The following is a 10,338-nucleotide window of genomic DNA, read 5'->3' as shown; positions in this document are numbered from 1 at the left end:
TAATTTGGGTTCAAAGTTAAAATCGAGCTAGATTTATATATTCAATTTTGATTTGTCAACGTTTTCATTGAACTCGAGCTTATTTATTATTAGCTTCATTGAAATTAGGTAAATAAACTAATTATAACCTATAAACATTTTTACTTATTACTATTGTAACACTCTAGTCCCATATTGGAAAGATGAGAAGAAGCCTACATAGAGTAGGTGATTTATAAAGATAGTCATTGGTACTAAGTCCTACATTGCCTAGTTAGTAGGTGAAATTGGACTTTATAATGAATTCTAAAAAACTTCAAATTGACCAGTCCTTTTGGAGTGATAGTACAGATTCTTATCATTTTTTCATGCACTTACAATATATTTTATAACAAGAAAAATTACTTTGTTGTGTTGCACCATTTGTAATAACCTTCACCCACACATCACTCCCATCACTCCTCTCCAGTCTATAATGGACTGGAGAATATCTAGTTTATGGCTGTTCCACTAAAAAATAATAATAATAATAATAATAATAATAAATAATTAATAAATTAATAATAAAAAAAAAGGAATGGCTGGCCACCCCATCTTGGTTATAGGGGGTGGCCAGACCACCCCATTTTAGCTGAGGGTGGCTCAATGGCCATGGGGTGGCTTCGGCCACCCCAGGGCCCTTGGGGGTGGTTTGGCTTGGGGTGGCTTATGGCCCTTTGAGGTGATCTGGCCACCCCCAAGGGCCAAACGATCTTTATTTATTTATTTTATTTTTTAAGATTTGGCCCATTGGGGGTGGCCGGGCCACCCCCAATGGGGTGGCTTCGGCCACCCCATGATTTTTTTATTTTATTTTTATTTTATTTTTAGATCTAGCCCCAACCACATCTGGAGTGGTCCGGCCACCTCCAATGGGTGGCCAGCTACCCCTTAATTTTTTTATAATTTTGTTTTATAATTTTAATATATATATATATATATATATATAGATAATATTTTGTTATTATTTTTATTAATGAGATATATGTCTTATTTATGGCCACAGGATCTCTTTAAAGAGATCTTGACCATTAACTGGATATTCTCCAGTCTAAAATGGACTGGAGATGATCTTGTTCCATCACCTTTGATATCCTTTGCACCATGTGTGATGCCTCCCACTTAATTAGAATTAAGGATACTCAAATTAGTGTCTAAGTATTTAGAATAAAGTTTCTGCAGGTGCTCTTTCAAGTTCGACTGAGTTATAGTCTGACCCAGTTCTATTAGAACATCAATGAAAATTCAAGGCTACTAATATCATTTACATGATTGTCCCAACATAAGTTCATCTTAACGGTCCATGCATTAGTAACACAGCCGTTCAAACGGTGACCGCATGCATGCGAATAAGATAAAATTAAACTTGCAAAACAAGGTTAAGGGTCTATAAAAAAAGCCTAAAGATAAACTCATGACGCCCATATCTTCAAGACTTCAACTTCTCAAAACCCACATATCAATCAGCCATCTTTTGGGGTTGTGGAAAACCCAATATGTTAAATAGGCTTTAGATAGTGTTAATGGGCCTAGAAATTAAAATTTGAATCTACTTATGTGACTATAATACGTTGTTTTACCTTTTGAACTATTTAACGAATCGTATTCTGACCAATATTGAAAGCTGACCAGTAAGAGAATTGCTTGAGCTTGTCATGAATATCAGAAATGATAGGAGACATATGCAAATCAGGACAAAGATTCCGATGCTTTAGAGCCACAGTGATAACGAAAGAATCACCTTCAATCAGCAAAGGCAGGTTCCCAAAGTGAAGCTGCAATATTCACAACAAGGAGGGCCGAAAAAGCCCCTTAAAACAGGCTAATTACTGCTCATGTTACTGTAAAGTTGGGCCTAATTGTAACATCATAATTGGCTTTAAGAAGGTGGAGGGATCTTAAAAAATATTATTAACAATATCTATAACGATTGTTTACGTAAAAAAAGAAAAAAGAAAAAAGCATTTTAAAATCAAAATTCTTCTGAAAACTTTCGGTTGTGGACGGTGGGACATGTTAAAAGAAGTGAGAGTGAAGATTTGAACGAAAGATTACTCTAACTTCATCTATTGATAGCAAGAGATTTGTTATTGATTCTTGATTAATGGAAAGGACCCAATTCCAAAAAGTATGGCTTACAAACATGTAGAGAATTTAAAGTTTTGAAGTCCCAAAGGGAAAGCATGAGTGATAAGATAGGGAAAGAGGGTTGCTGCAAAAAGCAATTTAGGCTTTTTTACTATAATTGGAAGACTGTGCCAGGGCATGGCACGTAAAGAGGACCATTGAGATGATGTCCTGATTGACTGCTGAATATTACCTTGCCATCTTATCTAAGCTTTCTCCTTTTTGCTAATTTGCAGAGGATTAATTACCATATATAGTTATTGTGCAGCCTTTTTTGTTATGAGAAATGTGAGAAATCAGAAAGCTTTTTTTGTGATTTACAGAGAGACAGGACCCAGTGGACTGGTGACTCGTTCTTGTCTCATAATTAGCTTTCCAAGGGTCAATTCACTATTATTTTCAAGTGTGAGCTCATCAGCCCTGGAATATTATGCACAACAATGATTATCTTAATAATTTATTCAAATATTATTAAGCAAGTGGCAGTAATCACTAATCATAAAGGAGTAGGTTAAGATGTGTGATTAATTAACTATTAATCACCTGGGGGTATGTACTTGGTTTGTATGGCTCACGGCCAGCACAAGAATATTAATCTAGGATGAACAATAATTTGATAGTAATTAACAAAACTTTATATATATATATATATATATATATACACGATAACTTAAAATAATTGCAATTTGCTCCGAGATTGGGAATTAATTGTGGTTTTTTTTTTTTTTAACATAACCAGACAATATTGTTCCCATATGATGGTATCTTAATTTTGTATTTAGGAATCTCATTGACTTCTATTTGAACGAGGAATTCAATCCAAATAGAGAGAGAGAGAAAGAGAGAGAGGGAGGACGTGGAAATTGGAATAGCTAGCTGGACTAGGATGTGGTGACAAATGGAAAAATTTGGACATGGCATGTGATGAGTAAAATAAGGGTTTGAATACTTATTTATATGATTATAATAGTCTCTCGTCAGAAAAAAAAGAAAAGCTTATAGTTTGAAACATTCTTGATGTTGGTGTTTTTCGTGATTTACTAGATGGCCTTTTGGTTTGAAATTTGAGCCATTACTTGAAATCTAATAAGCATTTGTGTGTATCAAGTGGCTTAGATGAAAACAATGCTAGGACTTTATTACTACTAGAATATTTTGACAACGAATGAATTGACATCCCCTCCAATTGAGGAGAAATTGAAGATTTTCTAATTAAAAATCGTGACCCTTCATTTTAAATTTAATGGTCTATAAATTTAATGTCTTAGTTATGCTAGCTACTTTTGCATAACCGAGACATTAAATGCTGGCTTTTGTTTTATCAAGGTTTAAATGATTTTATAGATCATCGAATTTAAAATGAAGGGTCACAATTAACAATTGAAAAATCTTCAATTTCTCCAAAATTGGAGGGGATCCAGATCCAAGAGCCGCACAATAAGAGCTTAAACGGTAGAAATCGTAAACGCTCCCTTAAGTCTAACTAAACAATAATCTAACCCAACTCACTAAAACATCAATAAAATTCAGGAGTCGAACTCTTATAAATGTTCAAGTACTTTGAGAATCTTGTTGACCACTAAACTTTCATCGTCTTATTACTACCAAAAGTGGTAACAAAAAAACTAAAACATTTTAAAACCAAAAACAAAGAAAGCGTCCTCCCCCCCTCCCTCTCGCAAGCACACAAACATACAGAGCCTACTTTCCCCATTGCATATAATGCTAGCAACTAACTACAACCCATCTCAATCCATTTGTCTTTTCAGGAAATTAGATTACCTCTAATAATTATTATTATTATTTTAAAAATAGGAAGTACTTATTAATACACTTGCTAGAGATAATAGCAGAGATCAAATCAAGGCTTTAGCTAGTTGTCTGGGACCCATCAACCGGCCACTGATTATTGACAAGTGCAAAATTATTGGTTCTGATTTTGATTAATTTGAGTATATATATATATATATATATATATATATATATATATATATATATGTCCTGCGATCAAAAATAAAAAGTATCTTTCCTGGTTGGAGCTAGCTAGTAGCAACTTGGTAAGATTCCATTTCCTCCAAACTATTGGCAGGACAAGGGGAAGAGTACAAACAATGAGCAACCTTATCATCCAGTTTGGCATGCAATTTAACGATTTTTCTTCCTTTTTCTCTTAGCTTTTTATAATCAAACCGAGTTTTTTTGTTAAGAAATTCTAATGATGTATACATGTTCAACTCCAATTAAATAAAAGATGCAAGTAATTAGAGTAAGATATGAAGTTTTAATCATAATAATTAAGCAGGCCTTTTCACTAGCTGCTAATCCTATATGGGCTATAGCTACCACTAGACGTACCCCTAAAGACACCACCACCTTGTAACGTGGATTCATGATTGTGATTTTAAGTTTTTTATATATGATAATTGCTTGTATATATATGATGATGATCTCCATGAATAGAATAATTGCTTCACAGATGCTTTTTTTTTTTCTTTCATTTTAAAACTTTGCCTAATACGTACAATATATGATACGATGAATTGAATGTTATGCTGATATATAAATTTTACAAAAAAAAAAAAAAAAAAAATTTACAACATGATATAGCATAAAATGATTAGAAATAGGAGAAACTTTACAAAAGATTTCTGAACTACCACTCGTTTTGAGAAGACCTTATAAATTTTAAAAACTTTCAATTTCACCACTTGAACTTTCAATTTGATGCGATTTACCTTTCTGTCAAATTTTTGCCGTTAAAACCCATGAAATGACAAAATTACCCTTCAATTTTATTTTTTTAAAAAAAAAAGAAAAAAGAAAAAAGGATCAGAAGGTGGCCCAACCGTGGGTCACCTTGTGATTTTTTTTTTTTAATTTTTAATTTGAAATTAAGGGTAAATTTAGAATTTTATAAAAAAGTCAAGGGGTATAATGGTCATTGTATCACTTTTAACGTTTTAAAACTAATGGAGGGGTTTAAATTGACTACAATTGAAAGTTGATGGGTTCAAATTGAGAGTTTTTGAACTTTAGGAGGACTTCTTAAAACGCGCGATAATTCAGGGGTCTAAAGTAAAATTTATCCTTATAGATAAAATAAATTCAACTTTTGAAAAACCTAATCATATTGTACCACGTTATATTGTAGAAAAAAAAAAAAAAAATTACTGTTGACATTTGACACAAGCACAATGACCAAACTTGAAACAAATTTAAGCATGCTGTAGTACTAATAATGTTCTTGGTCACCGTAGGGTTGGACTTGTAGGGTACCCTAGTACTTCGTGTACTTTGCAAATTATTTTTAAAACAATCAAATTATATACTTAAATCAATAAATATATAACACTCCACCAATAATGTGAGTACTCTTTTTTCTTTTTTCTTCTTTTTCTTCTTCAGAAAGCATGGAGGAGTAGAGTACTCTTTTATCGATTCATTTTTTTTGTAATTAATTATTTCCCCACTTTTTTGAGAAATTGCAGGAAGAATACTTCGTACCATGCACCACGTACCAGAATTTCTATATTCCACTAAGCTTCTTAAATACGTAAATCTATTTTTAATTACATGACAAAATCTTAAATCAATCACTTTACTAGCTTTTGGTGTGCAATGAGTCTGAGCTATCCAACCAAAGAGAGAAGAATGCGAGAAAAAGAAAGGGAAAGGAATGAGAGAAAAGTTGACTAGTATAATTATTTTAAGTTTAAAATGAGCTCATATTGTTATTAAGGGTCTGTTTGCGGTTGTATTTAAGGACCCTAAAATTAACACTAAAAAAAAATTCGTTTGAAAAAAAAAAGTACTTGCTTGGTAAAATAATTAAAAGCGCTTTTAAGGGTCAAAAAGTTTAAAAATGACCAAAACGCATTTTTGGCAACAAAAACGCTTTTTTTTTTTTACTTAAAATCACTCAATTTTTCAGTTTGGCAGTTCATTTTCACACACATTAAACTAGGAAATGTATAAACTATCACTATTTTTTTTTAGTAAGTGTCTTTCTCTACAAACTTTTTTTTTTTGTTCTTTCTCTCTTTTTAATCATAATGGAGGCATTGACAATTTCCAAAATGCCCCTTTTTTAAAAAGAAATGGCAGGAATAATGGTATGGTGGTTCTGGTGGGGACCTGCTAACGTGAGGCACCAGACTCGTTGTACAAATTTTTTTTTTTTTTTTTTTTTTTTTTAATTAAGTTACTTTTGTAATTTTATAGATTTTATAGGGTATAAGGATCATTTCACACATTTACAATATAATTTAACATAAATCAAAATGCGGGAGTTGTATTACAAATTTTTTTAAGTTGAATATATTAAATTGAGAGTTTTTAATCTTTAAGGGATGATTACAAAAATGATAAAAATTTTGGGGGTTAAGTAATTTTTTATTTATTTATTTATACTGTATAACATAACATTCATATAGACTACCACATAAATTTATAATTAAAAAAAAAAATTAAAGTGCTTCCAGGCTTCCAGGCTTCCAGCATTTTGAAGATCGTATTGGTTAATTGAAGTGTACTTTAGAGAGCATTCCGAAGGCTTATGCATTTTTTGTTTATATGTAAAATAGTTAATCAAAACGTCAAAAAAAAAAAAAAAAAAAAAAAAAAAACAGCTCATCGGCTTATTTAAAGCAAATGCAAAATGCATTTATGTTACATTGTCTTTGCCGCATGTTGTTGACTTTAGCTCAATGCAAATATCTTTAATTTCTATCTCCATGTTTTTTTTGGATAGAAATATCTTTCTTCAACTACCAACCAACGGTTTTGTGTTTCCATAAATTATCAAAACAATGTTATGTGTTTTTTCTTTTAAATTTTTTTACATGTTCGTAAGATAGGGAAAATCAAATTTGAATTAGTGATTTTTGTTTCATTAAGTGTGGTCGCAGCCAATTGAGCTACCTCTTTGATACAATAATGTTATGTTTGGTTAAGATAGTAACAAGACAAAAATGACTTTACATTTTTTTTAATAATACAAAATATCTTAATAAATTTTTTAAAAAATTAAATGATCCTATTGTTTTATCATTTGCTCTTTTTTTTTTTTTTTAAGTTGTTATTTTATTATTTTATAGTTTTTCAGTTTTGTGTTATAATTTTAGGATTTATTTTATAAATGATATTTTTGACATTGGAAACGGTGGTAGTTTGAGAAAAATATGTGCATTTTTACTGAGAAATATTTGGTTGTCATATTTTGCTTATCTTTTGTTCATTTATGTGCAAAAGATGAGTAAATTTATGATTGAATATGTGAAACCATATGTAGATTTAACAAATTTAATGATAAATTCTTTTTAAAAAAAAGAAGAAGAAGTAAGAGATGAATGTGTAACGCTCCTTGTTCCTCCTTGACTTTTTATCTCATTTGATTTATCTTTCCATATTTGGGCCACCAAGAGCAGCAATTAACTAATGCTAGTCATGTCTCCAAGAGGTAGTTCAATTGGTTGTGAACCACACTTCATGAACCAGATGTAGATGTCACTAATTCCAATCCACACTCTCTTTTCTCTTGTGACATGTAAAAAAGAAAAAAGAAAAAAGAAAAACTAACGCCGGCCATGAAGTCTCCTTGAGCAAAAGCCTCATGGCATCGTTTGATGATGTTCTCGGTTGGGGAATTGATTTTTCGGTGACACTGGGTTGGTGACGGTGGAGAGACGTTACACGGGTGGTAGTTATGCTGGAGGAGTTAGGTGGGTGTTGTGTTCGATCTATTTGGTGGAGACCTGTTTTAAATCAAATGAATAAACAGTTATAATTTTTAATAAATTAGAAAGAAAAAAAATGAAAATAAGCGGCCGAATGCAAATTTTAAAATGTAGTTATTTAAAATAAAAAAAGTATCTTTCAAATGAGCTAGTTGAGATTGAAATTTGAATAAATTAATGTCAATCATTTTCTTTATCTTGATTAAAAAAAAAAAAAAACTTAAAAGAAAGTAGAATAAATGAAAATAAAATAATAGGAGAAACAGACTACAAGGCGAGACAATGGGGACCACCTTAACAATGGGAATCTGGAAAACGTGGCAGAATCACATGGCAACGGAAGGTGTCAGTGCGGCCTCGCCTGGTCTCAATGAAGAAACCAAAATAATAGTAACTATTAATTAAATTAAAATCTATATATATATATAGATAGCCCTACTATCAAGCCATCTTGATAATACTTATTTTGCAGTCTCTAATTATTATGCGACACACCATCAATTTAATAAAAATACAAAAAATAAAAGTGAGAACAATCACACCAAATCAGAGAAAAAAAAACCTGTAGCTAGCAAGACCCAAGGTAGAGATCTATGACGTGGGTCTCGCCGGACCCACGGGTCTAGCCGGCGGTGAACGCCTCAAACCCCGCCGGCCGTGACCCGTCTTAAAACCAGTTTCTAATACCTCAAAGCCCATTTTTAACGCTCCAAAATCCGTTTCTAATGCTTTAAAACCTATTTCTAATGTTTTAAAACCCGTTTCTAATTCATCAAAATTTGTTTTTGGATTCAAAACTAAAACTTAAAGGTGAAAGTTTAGTCATTTAGAGATTTTATCACGTTAAAATTTAGTATATTTTGATTTAACTTATTTTTATACACTTTTTATATTTTTACTTATATGTCAATTATTAATTGGAAACTGTCAAAAAGGTATTATCAGGATGGTTTGATAAAAAGTTATATATATATATATATATATATATATATATAAAAAGAGGGATGCCCCATTCGTTCCTAACGTCACGTCCAGATAGGGACACCCTCTTACACACAGCAGGCAATGAACCTTTACCTGAATCTGATCGACAAGAGAGAGAGTAAACCGTTTCATTTAACGCCGTTACGACTCCTTTTTCCCGTGTATATTTATACATTGTTATATATTCATGTGGGTCCCATTGGGTGTGATGGTCCTAAATCCAATGTTGACGTCTGAATCCCCTTCTTTGATCTCCCCCGTTCTCTCTCCTTGTGAGGACCCACAACAAACACATTATATGCTACTACGCGTCGGTTTAGGTATCATAGATTGCGCCTGAAGCGCGTGCGCTACAGTGGCCGAGAATTGGGCACCACGTGGTCTTGTGAGGGACGCTAAGCTCTCTCTTACTGGTGATAGCTTCTTACTCGCCATCATAGTGCGTTGAAATCAAAAGTTGACCTCTCATCTCTCCCCTCATGTGGGTCGTGTACGAAGGAAAACTCTCTCACTCGGCGTATGGCGGGTGTGCCACACGTGACGCCTTGGAACTCATCAGCATAATTAATTATTTTTTATATTTTTGTTGTCAAATGATTTCACTGTATTTGAGAGTTTTTCTTTTGTTAATTAATTAATTTATTTGGTTGTGCCTTTATAAATTAAAAGAAGTTTATGAATTGTCATCATTTTTTTACGATATTTCTGTTAAAATTTAATTTCTCTTAATTTAGTGTGTCCATCTTTTAATTGTTTATAATCTCACCCTTTAGTTAATTTTTTCCAAAATATTCACACTTATTTTTTTTAAAAAAAGAAATATTAAGGCATTGGTCCGAATTTAACTATATTTGCAAAAATATCCATGCCACAATCTTTGCAACAAATTTTAAATATTTGTTCTTAAAAAAATGAGGTATTTTGAGAATTTGGTGGGGTTTGATAGAAAATTGTAGCGAATGATGATATTGAAAAAAATTAAAAGTTCGATACACTAAATTGAGAAGTTTTAAACTTTATGGTGAACATTGCAAAATGGATGACAATTCAAGGAGTAAGTAAAGTTTTCTTTAAAAGGAAATGTTATTTAACTATTATACGATTGTCATACAATCAGGGACGGAACTACATGGCTTATTTGGGGGCTCCATGTTTTTCCCGATTTTTTTTTTAAAAAAAAATCTTTAAAATTTTTGAAAAATTAGAATTTTACCCCTAAATTTTTTAATTTTCCCTTCCAAACTCCAAATGCTAGTTTCGTCCTTTCATATAATTGAGACAAAACGTGACACTAAAAATTAGTCCTTTTTTTTTTTTGTTTTTCTTACAAAGTCTTTACTAATAAAAAGATTAATTTTTACTGCTACATCATCTCAGTTATATAATAATTCTATAACCGTCAACTAAAAAGTTTGAGTTTCCTCCTTTAGAAAATATTTATTGTCGACTAACCAATTAAACACTCAAAAGTAAA

The sequence above is a fragment of the Corylus avellana genome, chromosome 5, assembly GCF_965113065.1.
Source record: "Corylus avellana chromosome 5, dhCorAvel1.hap1.2, whole genome shotgun sequence".
NCBI classification, from domain to species: Eukaryota; Viridiplantae; Streptophyta; class Magnoliopsida; order Fagales; family Betulaceae; genus Corylus; species Corylus avellana.
Note: the sequence above shows the minus strand (reverse complement) of the source record.